Source organism: Anticarsia gemmatalis, chromosome 14 (assembly GCF_050436995.1).
Source record: "Anticarsia gemmatalis isolate Benzon Research Colony breed Stoneville strain chromosome 14, ilAntGemm2 primary, whole genome shotgun sequence".
In the NCBI taxonomy this organism is placed as follows: Eukaryota; Metazoa; Arthropoda; class Insecta; order Lepidoptera; family Erebidae; genus Anticarsia; species Anticarsia gemmatalis.
The window spans coordinates 9,035,428-9,054,468 of record NC_134758.1 but is presented as its reverse complement, the minus strand read 5'-3'; the positions used below and the strand labels follow the sequence as shown (position 1 = coordinate 9,054,468).

Genomic DNA, 19,041 nt, shown 5'->3' with positions numbered 1-19,041 from the left:
ATACATAAAGTGATGCCTTGTTCTCATAGGAGAAGACAGGGACTGAAGAGGCCACATAATACGATTGTTGATGCTTCCGTTTTGCGATGTACATAGTTTTATCAATATATTTATTGTTGTCTATAATAAACAGATGCATTGAAGTATTGTGTAGTAACTGTAAGGTTAAGTTTCAGGATTAGTTGTGAAGCTAATGGGCTTATTGGATATGGGTTAACCCCTAATCGACTTTAAACTTTTAAACCTTGCCACTTACCGTATAAGGTTAGGGCTTCATGTTGAACTAGAACGTTATCCATGTTAAATATTATATATGCACGGAGTATGTAATTTAAAGAATTATGTCAATTAGTTGAAATATTGCTAGCGATTATGAATAATTTCCCGCTAGTGTTTTTCGTATGTAAGGCAGAGAACTTACGTAGTTTTTGTTTGGTAATTTTGGTTTAATCGACTACAATGTTTATTAGCTAAATAAGTTAAGTTATAGTATTGACTTATCTTTCTATTGAAATGTTGTCAAAAACATTTTTTTTATGTGTCTTATGCACTACAAAAAAAATAGTAATGTTAAAATGGCTTATTTAATCTGCCCTCATTTTTAGTTTGGGCAAGAAAGGGTGGTAATAATGGTGCGTACAGATTTATTACTTATCTTCTATACTTTTTATGAACTTAGCTAGGTAGCCAAAGAAGATTGGTCAGACAGATACAAAATGTTGAATACTTAAAATTTTATTTTTTATTTTTACTACCAAAATTTTATACTTATTACTTATCTACTGCTATACTTCTTCTGAAGGTAGCCAAATACCATTTTGCAGACATACACATAAAAAGTTAAAACACTTGAAATATATGCATCTATATCTTTGAAAGGCAATATTTTATACAGCACTATAAATTTACATTGGCGTAGTATTCTCGCTACTACAAGTCGTAAATGTACCTTACGGTCTGTTTTGACGTACGGAGGTGACACAAATGATATCAAGTGTCAATCAGCCCGACTTAGCCGCAAAGTGCACTTACGAAGAATCTTGTATAGGAAAGAGTAAATTTAATATGTGCAGGAGTAAAGATATAGGTAGAAGCATTATGGTTAGATAAAAAATAAAGCTGTTTAAATAGAGTTCTAGGTAGAAAAATAGATAGGTTTTTTTAAATATTTAAAGTACTCATATGCCAGGGGCTAGTTATATTTTGCTGTTTCTTTTATTACTATAAGTGCGATTTCCTTAAGATATAAATGGTCATCTTAGAGTTCAGTGTACTTTGTGCCTATATTTTGAGTGCATACTTATGAAGGTTAGTTGCAAATAATTTTGTGTTAATAGTATCAAAATAAAACAAGCGTAGGTATTACTTTTGAGGGATACTTAACCATAATTTCTAGCATAACATACAAAGCTAATTTTCCTCATATCAACAAAATGTTCGCCATAACTCATACATGGTCGAACACGGATACCACCTGACCTATTTATTTGAAGGACAACACCGATAATGTCGGTATATGTCCTTCTACCTCGTCCCTTCCCAACATTCCCGTATGTGTTCGTCTCTGAAGCCTTTTGTCAATCTCTCTTCATTCATACTTTCCACACGACTATCTGGTTTTGTGTTTTCTGACAAACCTTGTTTTATTATAAGCCATTTACGATTGCCTTTACTTTGAGGAAAGAATTAAATCCGTTTATCGACAGGATTACATTTTTTTATCGTTTCATTTCAAGTTGTTAAGAATGCTTACAAGAATTTGAGGTCCTTAGTACTAGAAATTTTCCGATACCACTTCAATCATCTGTGATTGAAGTGGTATCGGTATTGACCGTCTTCATGCATCTGAAAGTAGACAAATAAACACCAGTTGCACCTTGATATATTGAAAAAGAAACTATTAATTAAAAGCCTGGCTTACCCATTTGACAATATTTATCTTAATTCTCAGAATTCAGCCTCCTTGCTTTGGAAGATGGACAAATAAACACCAGTTGCACCTTGATAATATTAACCATTTGGTAATATTTGTCTTAATTCACAGAATTTTGCATTTGATTACCGCCAAGATGATCCTGTGTTACGTGAACCCAGATCACGTTTCCGCAAACATAATCCGGCGAAAAAGGCTTCGTCTTGAAGGCCCTTCTGATTTCCCGCTCGCGTCGTATTCTTTATGGTGATCTTGTGTACACGCATAATATCCTTTCCTCCATGGGGTAGTAATACGATGCTTTAACTGCCATTTATTTCCATATTATACTTGCAGAGTACACGTTATTTACAGGTTTAAAGAAATGTTATTGAACTTAAAAACAGCAATGTAGTATTGCTACCAGATTACCTATGAATAAACAATAAACAAGGTTACAAATAATTGTAATTAATAAAATAGCATTAACCATTGATTTGATCAGACATAGTAGCAAACTCTTTACTACTCTAAGGACGTCACTATTTTCTTTGAATATCGTGTCCTGACTTCAATATAATATTTCCGATTATTACGGATTGTGAAGTACATTTAAATGTAATTTCGTTGCGTAAGTTTAGTGCAATACGTGCACGATATCAAGATTGACGTATATTATTCTACATAATTAATTATTGCGAGTAATTCATATCTGCAGTATGATAGTAGCTTCCCGGTGATACAATGATTGTAGTGAATTATTCATTCAAGAGGATCTCATTGAGTACCGTTTTAAACAGACCCACAATAATACCACATACCGACTATTATCTTGATATTAAAAATATTTTTTTGGTTTGAATAGCCTGAAAGATAATTTTATATATCATCTTAAAGCTCTTTTAAATGCCATCAAAAACATTCTGTAAAAACCTCAAGTCTCGCCGTAAAAAGTTGTGAGATCTATATAATACCAAGTCGATTAATCTATTTAGTCTCTACTTAAAGGACCTTCTGTCTTAAGTTATTACGTATGTTATTATCATGCCAATTTTAAAAAAAATACCTTTAAAACAAATAGACCGACCTGGCCATCGCATGATTTGATTATTAGTATGTAGGTATCACACTACACAGCACGACGAGAAGTTAATGCTCCTGAAATGTTAATGGCAAATTTGTGTTTTCTTGCGATGACCAAGTCGATCTATTTGTTTTAAAGGTATTTTTTTTTAAATTGGCATGATAATAACATACGTAATAACTTAAGACAGAAGGTCCTTTAAGTAGAGACTAAATAGATTAATCGACTTGGTATTATATAGATCTCACAACTTTTTACGGCGAGACTTGAGGTTTTTACAGAATGTTTTTGATGGCATCTCACTTCTTTTTGTAGAGCGAACATAAGTCCAATTTGTATGGAAAGACGTTTTTTTTTTCATAATTCAACATATTTTCCTATGGGAATGTTGTTCAGTTTCATGGGCTAAACACCCTTACCCACCCTATACCCCCTCCCGTTATGCCTCATATAGTAGGTACCTATTTACACCTATTTATTTTATTTTCTACAGTAATAATAATTCATTCACTGCAAATGTAACCTTGTAATCTTATACATTTATATGGGATTACAAAGTTATTGTTGCAGTTGGTGTATTTAGAAAACTGGACCGAAATTAGAAAATATTGAATTTTTCCCATGATTAAGACACTAAACCCTATTTGTATTCTAAATTTTAAGCTTCTAAGTCTGCTAGAAGTACCTTAGACTTTTGATGATCGGTGAGTCAGTGAGTCAGTGAGTCAGTGAATCAGTGAGTGACAAAATTCAAAATTTTAACAAGTTGTCATTCTTAAACTACTGGTTCAAATTGACTGAAATTTTAAATATACCGTGTTTATACAATGACTGATTAGTTGCTGAAAATCCAGGCTTCTTGTTTTATCCACAACGAAATTATAGGGGTGTCAAAAATAGCCCGAATTGCTTCGAGAAAAGGATGTTTAGGCCGTGCCGCTTTTTTTTGCTCGACTTGCGGGGGCACTTCCGTGCCCCCAGATATTTACAAAACTTATTACGGAATTAATTTTTTTCCGTTGCATAACATCCTGGCAAAAGTAAAATTTTGCGTTCGAACTCAGCCAAAATTGTCTCAGAGTGCATTCCACTGAGTTACGTAGACAATAGCATGTAGAAACGTGCAGTTTCTCTGTTTCTAAATAATTGTCATCCGAAGCCAAAAATACGTACGATTCGGGTCGCCTGAATCATAATGCCGCTGTTTCGAATTCATTCTACAGCACCGCTTGCTTTGCGCCAAATTGTAAAATTAGGATGGGAATAATTAAACGTAATTTTTGTGAAGGTTTTTTAGACTGTTGTTTAGATGTCACGATCAGAGACTGTTTTGCAAATGAATTTTCTTGGAAAAAGAGATTAATTTTGACTAAGTATGAACGTTTATTCTACTAAGTCCTTGAAAGTAATTTTGATTATTTATTACCTGAGATATTTAATTTTGCATTGCTCCGTTTTTAGTACTTGCAATGGCGTCCTCAATATATTTTCGAACACAATAAATACAAATGTTGTACTTGTTCCGGAATATTGACTGAGGCCAAATGAATCCCACGCATATTGTTTGATATCTGCGCGGAGTCTACTTGATAGGAAACGTACATTTATACAATCAAATGGCTTTCAAAGACTACATATGGCCTAGGCTAGTGTAATATTGGGATTATTATGATGCCTCTGCGATTTTTTCGTCGCATAAAGAGCTTCAAAAGTTACTTAGGTTGCGTATATCCAGTGCTAATATGGAAGCCAGCCAAAAACCGCATTTGCTACCGCGCAGTGTACCAACATGGAAAAATAAGACTAGAAGATTTTCTCGGAATTTAAGTAAAGTTTCTATTCAAGACCTGAATTCTCTTCAAGCAATTTGGTTTCTGCTAGTTTGTATTGAAGACATTTTAACAAACCTCAATTCACTATTTTCGTTTCAGAAGCTCTACGTTATATTGAAGATACGAATTTACTTTAAAATTACCATCTCAAAGAAATGATTGGGCTTCTTTTTATATGACTGTAACGTTTCCAAAATTTGTTATTATTATTAATCCTACAAACAACGAGTGAAGATAAAACATTTTTATTTCATTTCGCAAACACGTTCATTGATGATTTCGTGTTGCAGATCCACGGTTACCTTTGTTGTCTGTTAAATTAATTAATCGTGAGTTCGATGCGTAATAAATCCAACGGTCCGTTCAATGTCTTGTGCCAAAAAAGTCGTGCTCACCGCTTGCCCGAAAGTTACCGTATAAATAAGCGAGATCTTCCAAGGCAAGTTGAGAGGCTGGCATTCGATAAAATCCGGTCTGACTTAACTTTTATTTCTGGATTCTCGTGTCCACTGCCCTCATTACATTCGACAGGAGAGAATAATACAGTCTGTATTTTTATGTAACTATTCAAATAAAAGCGAAAAATACATGATTCTTTCTCCCGTCTGCAATTTGCAAAACAATTTCTTCAAGGTGCATTCTCATTTTAATGAATGCAAATTAAAAACCAACGTTGTTCCCAAACAAAGGATTCGCAGTTTCGTTATTAATATTGCATATTGGAAATTCTTTAATGACGAAACTTTCTACCGGTCGGGAAAATGAATTTGCGATGTATTTAAAAGTTATTTTGGCTTTTTAATAGCTATTTCACAAATCTTTGAAACTATACCTGACTTTTGTTTAAAACTTGCTAATTTTGTGTCTTTTTCATTTGAATTATTGCCTAACTGAAAGTCGGAGTCAAAGTACGATATTGTTACTGCTAAAACTGGAATTCTAATGTTGCAGGATTCCATATCTGATTTGTCATATGAGTTCTTTTACCAACACCAACTAGGTTTATTGCTGTTTAAACATTCTCACAAATGAAACCGGTTCAGAACTATTTAAGCGCACTTGAACCAGATTAAAATAACATTGTTTTTGTTACGTGGCATGTTTCTTTGATCAGTCTCATGTTTGGCACATGTCGTGAAATGAATCTATGCAACAACGTGCTTCGCATGTCCCCCTGTCTTCTGCTCTCTGATCTAAGTAATGGTCCTGTTTTCACCGAGCAAAAACTCAAGCAACAAGTCCGTCTGAGTCATCGGCTCGGTTTGCTTAACAACCGCGATTTCAGCTACGTGATCATACTAACTTGGCTATATGATTTACATTCTCATTTTATATGATATATGATCTGAGAGAATATTGCGTTGTGGGATGTTGTCATCTCGAAAGCGTTGGCGCAATATTAAAGCAAATTTCATGAGTTTCTAGAAATGGCTACTGCCTTACGTGGAATATACGAATTTATTTTTTAAAATAACATTATCTTAAAACAAAATGTTACGCAAGCTCAATTTTATTTTGGACAGGAACAGGCAAATGCACCGAGTCGATAGTTTGCATCTCACTTTATTTTATGAGCCGTGCAAATATTGACAACGGGCATTATCGTGAGTTACGCGTCGTGTCGCTGTTTAGTCATGTTTCACTTTCAAATGGGGCGTAGATAACATGTGACATATAAATCTATACTTTTGTATCTATACGAACACGGTACCTATAAATATGTTGTAAAGATACTTAAACATTTTAGCCTACTTTTACTCAGTTTTGAGGCAAACAAACAGCTCTGTAGTGTTACTGAGCCGCTAAACACACAGTGATATGTCATCTAGTTACGTCGACTGGATGTAGAACGGTAAACATACTTGTGCAATTCGACGTCTGCGCAAATGCCTCGCGAATTCCATTTTATATCAATTGCTTCAGTGCTGCACGCAAAAAACGAATAAATGACAGCATGAACGGTTAGACTGTTAGAATCATTTCGTTTTCAATAGATCATTACGTCTCTACTTGCTCTCAATAAAAGTTTCATCAGTCACATGATACGTATGCGACATAAATAATAATCAATATCATCTCGAATTCTTGAATTGTTTTTTCAAATACCAGTCTCATATATCAAACTGCACACGATTCGTCTTGGAGCTATTTAATACGAATGTATTCGGCCTCAATCCCCCATATTAACATTTTTTCTGAAACATCGTGGTATGAATAACAATTTATTTCATCCGCCGATGTGGGTACGAAAGCCTTTTTAATCTCCTTTTGGACTCTTTAACCTTAAGTAAATTCAAGTTACTTTTATGCAAACAAGTTAATGCCTACGGATTTATGTTAATCAGATTATGTAAGTATTGCGCCAATTTCTCTTTGAGTTGTCATTATCTTTAAGACAGACGTCGCTTTAATGAAATCGAATTAAGTCAATTTTGATTGGAATTGTCGTGTAATTATTCAGTCTGTAATAAAAGCAATCAGATCGTATTGAATTGGGCGTTGATATATTGGTAATGATAGAAATCGGACTCTGTCTTTTTGAGATTGTCTGTTACGTTATTTAATGTTTTGTTCAATTTCGCTAATGTTAGACAACACCCAGTTTCTTTTTCTTGAAGGCTATTCAATAAGTGTTTTGTTTCAATTTACATGATTTATTCAGCCGTCAATTACTTGAGAAGTTAATGAATATCCTCTCATCCAACACCTATTACTAGTTACAATGATGCGTTAGACAGATATCCATATATGAAGTGGAGCAAGAACAGATATATCACTGCTTGTACGTCTGTTTTCTGCACTATTAAACTTGTTAGGTTTTTCAGTTATTCATGCATTGATGTCATCTTCGTCCATTAGTTGCTAGATATGTGCATCCGTGTTTTTTTGCGCTAGAACGCCTGCCTACATACATGCTATTATAGTTGGAGATGAAAATTACAAAATTCGTTGAATTTTGGTCAGCACTATATGTATGTTTTCTTACTGAAATGGCTCTGACTAAAAAATAGAACTAAGCTCATTGGCTCAAGTAGTAAAAAATACGACACTTATGTTATATATGAAACAATTATTTTCTCCATTTATTGAAGTGTGATATGAAATAACATTCGAATCGATCGAAGTTAAAGATATTATTTCAATTTCTACACGTTTTGATAGATTTCTAACACCTTTTTGAAGTTTTCTAACCGGATCGGAGGAAAACAGCGTGTGTGTAAGTGGCTGCGTACTCTTAACTATCACATAATAGTAACGTGTGAATCAGAGTGTGAGACGCGGAGCACGCGAACACCACACAAACATCACAAAGTACTGGAATACTTGCTAACATCAACGGTTAGTTCTTAAAGGTACGCTTTGAACGTACCGCTGAGAAAAACTTTTTCGTCTAGACGCTAACTTATTTGTAATTCATTTTTCTGTTGTTTGGTGTTAATGTATTTTCTGAAGCTAGAGAGCTTTAGTTCGCATTTGTAGAGTACTTTTAATTTTGTTTTTATAAGTTTTGATGCTGTGAAACGAAAGTACAGACGGAATTTATTATACCTAGTCTGTGCTTTTGAATAGCTGCTTTTTAACGTAAAATATATTTAGAATTTAGTAATAGAAATCGAGTCAACGTATTAGATAAACGTTTTACAAATAGAGGCTCAACCAGCTATTTGTCATAAGAACAAGAAATATCTAGCGATCTAAAATCAACTCGTTTTCTATTCCTACACGATATATCGCAGAATTATGATAGATCACCGGTAGATGTTATCTTATAATCTGGGGGCACGGCAGTGCCCCCGCAAGTCGAGCAAAAAAAAGCGGCACGGCCGTACCATCTTTTCTCGAAGCAATTCAGGCCATTTTCGACCCCCTATAATTTCGTTGTGGATAAAACAAGAAGCCTGAATTTTTAGCGACTTATCAGTCATTGTATGAACACGGTATATTGAAAATTTCAGTCAATTTGAACCAGTACTTTAAGAATGACAACTTGTTAAAGTTTTGAATTTTGTCACTCACTGATTCACTGACTCACTGACTCACCGATCATCAAAAGTCTAAGGCATTTCTAGCAGACTTAGAAGCTTCAAATTTAGAATACAAATAGAATTTAGTATTTTAATCATGGGAAAATTTCAATATTTTCTAATTTCAGTCCAGTTTTTTAAATACATTAACTGCAAGAATAACTTTGTAATCTTATACATTTATATAGGATTACAAGGTTACATTTGCAGTTAATGAATTAATTATTACTGTAGTATAATAGAAAATAATAGGTGTACATAGGTACCTACTGTATGAGGCATAACTTAAAGGTGTTTAGCCCATAAAACTGAACAACATTTCAATAGGAAAATATGTTGAATTATGAAAAAAATAACCGTCTTTCCATACAAATTGGACTTAAGTTCGCTTTACAAAAAGAAGTGAGATGCCATCAAAAACATCCTGTAAAAAACCTCAAGTCTCGCAGCGTAAAAAGTGGTGAGATCTATGTAATACCAAGTCGATTAATCTGTTTAGTCTCTACTGAAAGGACCTTCTGTCTTAAGTTATTACATAAGTTATTATCATGCCAATATTAAAAATATTTCACGTTTAAAACAAATAAATCGACTTGGTCATCGCATGAAAACACAAATTCGCCATTAAAATTTCAGGAGCATTAATTTCTTTAAGATACTCATCTCAATCATTATATTCGGAAGGACCCTAGTGAGGATTTCGGTTGCTGGCCCGTCGTGCTGTGCAGTGTGGTACATACTAATAATCAAATCATGCGATGGCCAGGTCGATTTATTTGTTTTAAACGTGAAATATTTTTAATATTGGCATGATAATAACTTATGTAATAACTTAAGACAGAAGGTCCTTTCAGTAGAGACTAAACAGATTAATCGACTTGGTATTACATAGATCTCACCACTTTTTACGCTGCGAGACTTGAGGTTTTTTACAGGATGTTTTTGATGGCATATCTCTGTTAAGATATCGTTCTTTAGAATTTCCTTATTTAGAGTATCTGATTTCTTAGAATACCATTTTTCTTTTGATAGTCCATCGTTTTATTGTTTGATTCCCTATCTGATACACTTCATAATATATGTATGGATTTATTTCGTACGGTACTTTGATCGACCGCTTACCTAGATTACGTTTAAAAGTGGATAACAAATAAGGCAACGTAATATTTGAATTCTTATCGCGTTAATGTCCCGTTTAGCATTTAGTATTGCTCATTATTACCATTTTGATTCTCTAAATTAGACCTCAAATTACCAAATGTTAAACGTAGATGTATTACATTTATTAAGTTTAATCTTAAAGTCACAACAGAGTGAGCTGTTGTTCTAACCAACAAAAATCAATAGGTACCTACATTAAAATGCTTCACGTTCATTCAGTTTAACAGAATATACTGCTGAAGTAAAGACGTTATACTCGTAAATTGTAGCCAGTATTTGTATCAGTATCTGCATAAACTAAGCGCACGAGTGCGTTCAGCAAATTTATTCTCTGTATTCGGAAACGAAAGGCTTCATTTGTATTCAGTCGGGTTCGTGTGGGACCTGCTGTGTCCATCAGCGCTTTTCACTAAGACACATAGCTTCCGACGGACGGATGTTACAACGCGTTACTTTGAAAACCAATGGGTTTTGAATCTGAATGAATTTCCACTATCGATTTGTACTATTTGAATATGTTTAAATTCAAGTGTATGTCGGTAGTTTGAAATGTTGCTCTTGAAATCTATTTGGATATGAAATGAAGATCTTTTTTAAACAATTTGACTATTTTTTCCTTAAAATAAAATATATGAAAAAGAAGACCGCGGCCAAAATTTCGAACCATTAGGCTGTTTTAAAGGAAAAGACCAAAGCTGTGCTTAGATAACTAAAACGTTTACTGAAAAAGCAAATGAGAGAAGTGATCATGCAATTTTATTGATCAAATTGGTAGGTTTCTCTTGTAGGCAGCCAGTCCGAGATATAGCTTATATTGTTTATCATCTCCCTGGCTTGAGGGTTCTTCCCGTGATCTCCAACCCTTGTGGTGTAGGACTAACGTGGTCCAATTTGTTCAAGCTCTATGAATTTCATATATTCCAAAGTACCTACAACGTGCTTACTTGCTACAAAGTGCTGTAAATTCATATAATGTTTTAGCCACATTTCTAACATTACGATCAATATTCGCGACCTAGTCGCTCCGTTATCGATACAAAAATGAAGTAATAAAATAAATCGCAAAGCAATAAAGGCAATTTTATGTTAAGGTATTCCATTGCTTATGTTAATGGCAGTTATTATTGACATTATTATACTAATAGCTGTATGGATTTAAGGGCGTACTTTAATATTTAAAGCTATACAAAGTTTGCTTCAGATTTAAGATTGGTTGAAATTTCGAGAACATGTATCTTGCCTTTTGGGAAACCATCCAAAAGTCTAAAATTATTAACCAGAACTAAAAAGAAGAAAAAAAAACAATCAATCATAGAAGCATAAGATAACATTTTCAAGTTAATACACGAACTATCTACAAAAGTGATAGATTTTCTAACATTGTACACTTTATCGTAACTAATGCAACGTTGGCGTAGACAAAGTACTTACTCTCATATCCGATCCCTCACCGAGGACTGAGGGAGATATAATTATGTGTCAGACTATGATGGATGCTGGTGCATTCGCGGGACGGTAGTAGCATGACCAATGGGCCCGGTAGCGGAATGTTTCAACTAAATAAGGAATAAAAGCTTTGAATAGTACCTACCTAGGTTTCTGTTAGAATTTTTCGCTTTTCGTTATTGCGTGGAAACTAGCATTTATTTATAATTCTTGCTCATTGGCCAGTGGATTGTTAACGCTGTTAGATAATTTCCGCTATCGCATGTTTTGCAGTTCCGAAGATTTGAACGCTAAAATAGATAATTAAGAATCCTGCGTAACTAGTTCTTGATCTAGTCACTTTATTTGTTTCCCTCATGTACCTAGATTGTGATGTGTTGTTTATATTAGCGTAAGTAACTTTAGTTCAGTCTGAATGTGGAGTTTCAAAATGTCGCTGCTCTATCTTACAGGATACGCAAAAATACAGGCTGTACGGAACGTACGTGAACAAACTTCAAGTAACTAAAAAACAACCCTTACTACATAAAGGTACGGAAATTACGCATACAATTTATTCCGGTCTGATACGGGCCCAAAAAAAACAATGTTTAATAATAAGATCTTATTTACTTAAGTTATTTTCGCCGTCTCCACACCACGTGGTCGGAATCTCCCTCCGTTTCAAATATCGTGCCCGACAGATGTTGCTTGTCGTTTACCTATAAAACCTTCTGGAAGTTTCTTCAAGTTATGATGCCATAATACATAAGACTTTAAAGGCTCTCCCCAGAGCATCGCAGTAACTTTGGATAAGACAGTTGTTGTCAAACTTCTTAGCCGTTTTTCGAGATAAAAATTATGACAGTACCCTTGGGAAATTTTAACGTTGAGGTTTATAAGATTATAGATAAATTCATCAACTTCTTTTTTGGAAATCAGACTAGAATTCTTTTGGGTCAACATGACGATCTGTCCCTAGAGAGTCTGCTGATAAAGAATGATAAAGTTAAATAATTTCTGAAATATTATGCCTATTACAGAGAACAATACCAAGCAAATGCAAATAAATACGATATACTATTAAGTTCTGTTAGTTTAATAAAACTAGCTTTTGTCCGTTTAAAAAGGAAGCCTTTACTATCCCTCAGGATATTATTATCATAATTAGCACAGCCATTTTCGCGTTAAAGAAAGACATAAAACAAGCAATTCGTAATAATAATATGGCATGGTACTGAACTCTATTATTTATTAGCAAGACGTGACACAATATTCACGTCCAAAACAATTTTCGATAAAATTAATAACCGACTTTAGAAATAGAGAACTGCAAAGTTTATATAAACCACATTCCTCGTTATTGTACTAGCACCTAACTTTTAACGCCCTTTGTTAGTACCAGATATAAAAGCAGATGTCCTTTGTTGAGAACCACTGTGGAATAAAGACAGGGACCATCGTTCGGGAGCTGTCTAGAGTCTAGACTGCGAAATTGCTCCCGGCATTGGCATTTGTTTACTTAATACTGCATAGCTTAAAAGCCCTTATTCATGTCCCGACTATAGCGAGTAGCATTTGATGCGGTAAGTGCCTGTATTAGGTAATTTAATCAATTTGTTTTTCATTCAATTATATCTATACTAATATTATAAAGCTGAAGAGTTTGTTTGCTTGTTTGTTTGTTTGAACGCGCTAATCTCAAGAACTACTGGTCCAATTTGAAAATTATTTTAGTGTTAGATAGCCCATTTAACTGGGAACGCTATCCATACTAATATTATAAATGCGAAAGTAACTCTGTCTGTCTGTCTGTCTGTCTGTCTGTCTGTCTGTCTGTCTGCTACTCAATCACGTCTAAACTACTGAACCAATTTGCATGAAATTTGGTATGGAGATATTTTGATACCCGAGAAAGGACATAGGCTACTTTTTACCCCGGGAAAATGACGCATTTCCCGGGAAAATTCAGAAAATTCAACGAAGTCGCGAAAAATAAATATTATAATGACATTGAATTAACAAAATTCCGTTGTCATGGCAACTGTTTTAATGGCGGATATGCCTTAGCGCGACTTCGTTATATTAAGAGATATAAATAATTTTGAGAATATTTTTCGTGAAAAAAAAAGCATATTTTATATCATCACGCTACGACCAATAGGAGCAGAGTAGGTAACAGTAAAAAGTGTTACAAAAACTATGGAAAATTCTGACCCATTCTCTCTTATATGACGCAAGCGAAGTTGCGCGGGTCAGCTAGTAGGCTATATATCATCACGCTACGACCAGTAGGAGCAGAGCACCAGTAAAAAAATATTATAAAAACTGGAAAAATTATGATCCATTCCCTCTTATGTGACGCAAGCGAAGTTGCGCGGGTCAGCTGGTTGATAATATATTATGTCCTTTAAATAAGTTTTGAGATGCTTCGAAAGTTCTAATTAATGCTGTATAATATAATGGTTTATTAAACAGCATTCTGTTGTAATTGGTATCTGTCTAAACATCAATTCACAATTTGTCAATCATTATGATACATTCAATCGATTTATTTACAACCTGCTTGTTCAAGTGCCAATTTATACGTACTCTTCAGTGTATTGCCGTTGATCGTGTCTGCTTAGTATCAAAACCAAGATAACACGACGTACAAGCACTAGGGATTTCAAATACGACAAAGTAGCTCAGTACTCTATTTTATCCCAATCGCTTAAAGATAAATACGAGAGCTCTCGTTTTCTTGTCTTACACGCCTTACTCCATGTTTTCTTACATTCCAAATCCGTAAAATGCAACTAGAAAATATCTTTATTTGTCTTTTAGATTGTAAACAAGACGCTATCGCTTTCATTTGACCGTGTAAACGCATTCACAGAACTTTATTTTTAGTATCTTATCTCTTTGATACTGATAAAGTGGTTTTCTATGGAAGCTCGAATACCAGTGCTCTGTACAATACGCATTGAATTCTCAAAGTACCCTCTTCGCATAACTTGATACGCGGTCATAAAATTCTTGTAATACTATTTTACGATTGATATCAACACGTAAGTACATACGTATATTTGTTTACGACAAGCTAAAGTACAATGTCAATGCCAATTATAGTTTGTCGTGTAGACACTGTTTCTAAGTCAGGACGAGGTCGTGACTGGAAACGTAGACTTGCTCGAAGCCTCCACCTGTAAACTACCATCAAAGGAATATAACCTCTAAATGTTGCGAGACACGATTGAATTTACATTAATAGATTCACGTAAAATGACTCATTGGTACAGTCACGAGGTAATTAAGCTATCATTAAAAAATAGGATAAAGGGCTTCGTGATTTGTTTCATAACAAAAGCTTTACGATTTAGGTACCTTTAAATGGTTGTTTGAAGTAATTACCTTTTGGCTTGTCTTTTACTTTTGATCGCTTTAGGTTTGACTAATTTAAGTAAAATTACTTTTATTAGAAACATCTGTATAAGTTTCCTCCTCTAGCCGATATGTGTACTGCTAAAATGCAAAATGTAGGCACTGACAACTAGCCATCTACAAATAGGCCAAATCACATAATAGTTATCCTAAATAGTTAATGCCTCATGAAAGGGCAGAACACAATGTTTTTCGTACCATTTAGCAAAGTAAAATGTCATTCATCGTTTTGCCTTTCAGATTACTCTAGTTTCGTTTCCCATACAAACGAAAACTAATCGACCCGTGGAAATAGGTAAACTAGTTCAATCGTCCTATATTAATATATCTAAATATAATATAACTCAAAGGTGACTGACTGACTGACATAGTGATCTATCAAGGCACAGGCTAAACCACTGGTCGGATCGGGCTGAAATTTCGCATGCAGGTAGATATCATGACATAGGCATCCGTTAAAAAAGATTTTGATCAATTTTACCCCTAAGGGGATAAAATAGGGGATGAAAGTTTGTATGAAAATTCTCTCCTAAGTTACAAACCATGCAGACGAAGGGTAGTTTGTTTACATTAGTGTCAATCCAAATATAGGCAAGCAATAACAATCAGGCCTCATTACACATGTCTGTTTAAGTATAAAATTGTTTTATATCGTGTATACTCTGTCAATGTGATTACTAATTCATCTTCCGCGTAATCCGTACTTGATTGGTAATTTGAACGATTTAACCGTAATTTATGTATGATGGTTTGATTTATTGTTAGAATTTTTGTTGATATGGAGATATTTTTTAATGTGTGTGATGGCGGCGGTTTTAAAATTATCAGAATGAAACTTAACTCAAGATACGTCTTGATTTTTTTGACAGATTTTTTTATTTCTATCAATCCTCACAATAAGTTCAAAGTTACCCGTTTATTCCCAAATACTCTTTGAATTAATAGGGATCACGCCAAATTAAATTAATTTATTATTTCGATCATAAAGTTAAATAAAACTTAACCGTCAAAATTGTACTAAACAGTGACAGTTAACTCGCTGTCAAACTTCAATGACGTTTTGAAGCCGTGAGTCTTTGTTTGACAGCTAATCTTATTCCTTCCGCCTTAAATTGCCAAAGGGATGAATGCAAATGAGCGAGAGTGACTAATTTACTGAAAGTAATCTTTCCTCATTATTCTAATGGGTGCTTTATTAAATCCACGGCAACAGGAAGACTCTTGAAACAAAATTAAACAATTTTACTGTATTGGAAAACTTTGTGCAATAATTTGTTGATGATAATACAAGCTTTCATAAGTAGGTACAATGTACATAATATGCGATGTACAAATAGGTTCTTAATATGCATGTGACATTATGGCGCAATTTTACACTTCTGTTTTTCTCTTTTAATAAGATATAATCTTTGAAATAGTATATTTATACCATTAGTATACATGAGAAAATCATGCCTTTTTCCCATAGAGGTAGCCGGAGACAAAAAACGCTTCTTGGTACGAACCTTTCATACTTACTAACATTTCTGAAGAATATAACAAAAAATAATCGTCTACTGTCATATTACTAGGCACTGTTCTCCTCCCTAAGAAAACACTTCAAGATTTTTTTATAAACAAACAAACTTAACAAAGTAGACCTTTATACGCTTAGTAAATATAAACATAATCAATTCTAAGAATATACATGTTGTTGACGGATATATGACATTAAATTCATGGCTAGCCAATGATTGAGTTGTCCTGTCTACGGATCAAGGCGATGTCTGATAATGGCGACACCTATCTGATTAATGAATGCGGCTATAATAATATTGCTATTTTAGTTTATAAGTGATCGTTATTGTGCAATTTAAAAGTATAAGAGATTTGTTCAACGATATACGAGTAAGGTACTATAAGCTTTCTTTAAATCATATAAGTACTTTCGAATGTAAAGCTGCCTTTTTACGTAAAAAATTTCGTATTTAGTAGTTAAATAATGTTTATAAATAGAGTTTTCTGCTAAAATTGGCTATTTAAGCCATTTCAGCGCCAATTTGATTAGAAGTCGAAGTGGTCGCCATGGCCGAAATCGGTCGGAAAGATCATCATCATCAATGTTTGTAAGCTACGTATTTATTCCAAATTAATCATCTAAAACGATGCAACCGAACCCCCTTTAGAGGACTGATGTCGTATTTATGATCAGTCATAATTTTCTTTAATAGATCTTCTATAGCTGGCAATAGCTGCTTACCACATCATTACAAAAAATGATTTACAAACGCTCATTAGATTTGTAACACTAAACAACAACACCTAGTAGTAACTGCTATTTAATCAAGCAAGTTATCTCGTTATAACATTATAACGTATGTAACGGTTATAATAAACGTGAAATTATATCTCGGTCGAGGTAACCAATCCGAAATGGTATTCCTTTATTAGATCGTTCAGTTTAAATGTCAGAACGTTTGCGTGGGCGATACTGTGTGAAAGAGTGTTGATATGAACCGAATTATTACTATGAAACTGTTATTTCGTCCTGTATATGAAATTTTAGAGGCAATTTTTTTGTATTTGGCATTTTGTTTCGATTTATTTTGTAGTTAGTGAGGCGTGACATATCTGAGCTGAGATTTAATATGCCTTTACGTGTTTTCGTTTTGGTAAATTATCTTTTGAATGAAGCTTAATGATGACATTTTTTTTTCATAATTTTTAAACTTTTGCGTTGCATGTTTAGTATGTATAATAGGATACGGGAATTAAGTGTAAATCGAAATGCGCGCTGCATTACTTCCCTGTGCTTTTATAAATTAGACATTTATTTTGTTACAAAGAATTTTGGCGATACCCTACACTGATTGATAAGCTTTAACTCTTTTGTAATGTTGTGTAAATTTTGCCATAGAAATAAAACTGCCCATAATTGAAGATATGCTTTGATCTCCCGACTATTCAATAGCCTATCTGCATGTAATTTTCTACCAATGAATAACTGGGTTAGGTAGTTTTTGAGATGAACAAGAATAACAAAAACAAACGAAATTCCTAACGTAGTTATATCATGCTAATAAAGTCATAACTTAACCTTTGATCATGACGTAAATACTGCGTCCTGGATGCGTCAGTGACCTCGGACAAAAGTCTCCGATATGATACACGTCAACTTTCATTTAGCTAACCGCTAATTAATCAACACTGATTAAATGTCAAATACATGTCATATCATAGGATCGTGGCTTAGATTTATACGAGGCCACACGGACACTATTGCCTAATATACGCCTGCTTGTATTAGACGCATACGGTGCCGATACGATCACTGTAAGACTTGAGTTTCTGCAAGTTCTTTTCAGTGGGTATTTTCTGATTTTCCAAACTGATAGCGAATTGAATAATTGTATCAGAGACAGGCATTCATTAGTTTATTAATGTTAATTAATTTGTACTCAATAACTTTCATCGATCGAAGGATAGGGAAACATAACTGGGAAATTATTTTATCTAGAGATAGACAAATAAAAATCTTCTCTAACCCAACCGAGTAATAGTTTTTTTTTATACTTTTAACACTTTCTTTTGTGATTCGTAAAATTAACGTCTACTTAGATGTTTACTAACTCAATTTATCGTAGTTTTGCACTTAGCCGAGGCACTTTTACAAACGATTTGTCTACCCGTATACAGAAATAGTGAAAAATAACTTAATCGTGTCGCCGACGTGTCGTTACTTGGAAAGAGACCGCAGCTATTAGTTTAATTAACGATCGGCCGGGTTACTGTAGATAAACGAATTTTCATCACACTTTTAAAGGGAATCGTTTTATCTGCAATTTGTTATACGGTTTTAAACCCGTAAAACTTGATGACTTTACGATTTTAAATAAGTAATTTTTACTTCTCATTTAAAGTGATATTCCCTATTTTCTATGCTATGTAAGCTTATGGCAAGCTCATGACTTAGTAACAACATCTGCGCTGTTCATTCTCTCAGGCTAAGCTGTATTTGCCGATGTTGGTACGTGGATGGGTGACCAATGTGACCATACTATGTATACATCTCAATATCTTTCGTGTGTCGGAAGGCACGTAAAATTGTGGTCCCCCTTATTTATTTTTAAAACCTGTGTCAGTCGTTACCTGTAGTCAAAAGCTTAAAAGTCTGACAACCTGTCTTATCGAGAGTTATCC

The 19,041-nt window shown here is 34.0% G+C and overlaps 1 protein-coding gene across 6 annotated transcripts in view; it reads left to right on the top strand.

Moving 5' to 3' along the window:
- Positions 1–19,041, top strand: part of LOC142978355 (uncharacterized) — a 262,256-nt gene that overhangs the window by 13,859 nt on the left and 229,356 nt on the right. The window lies entirely within an intron of this gene.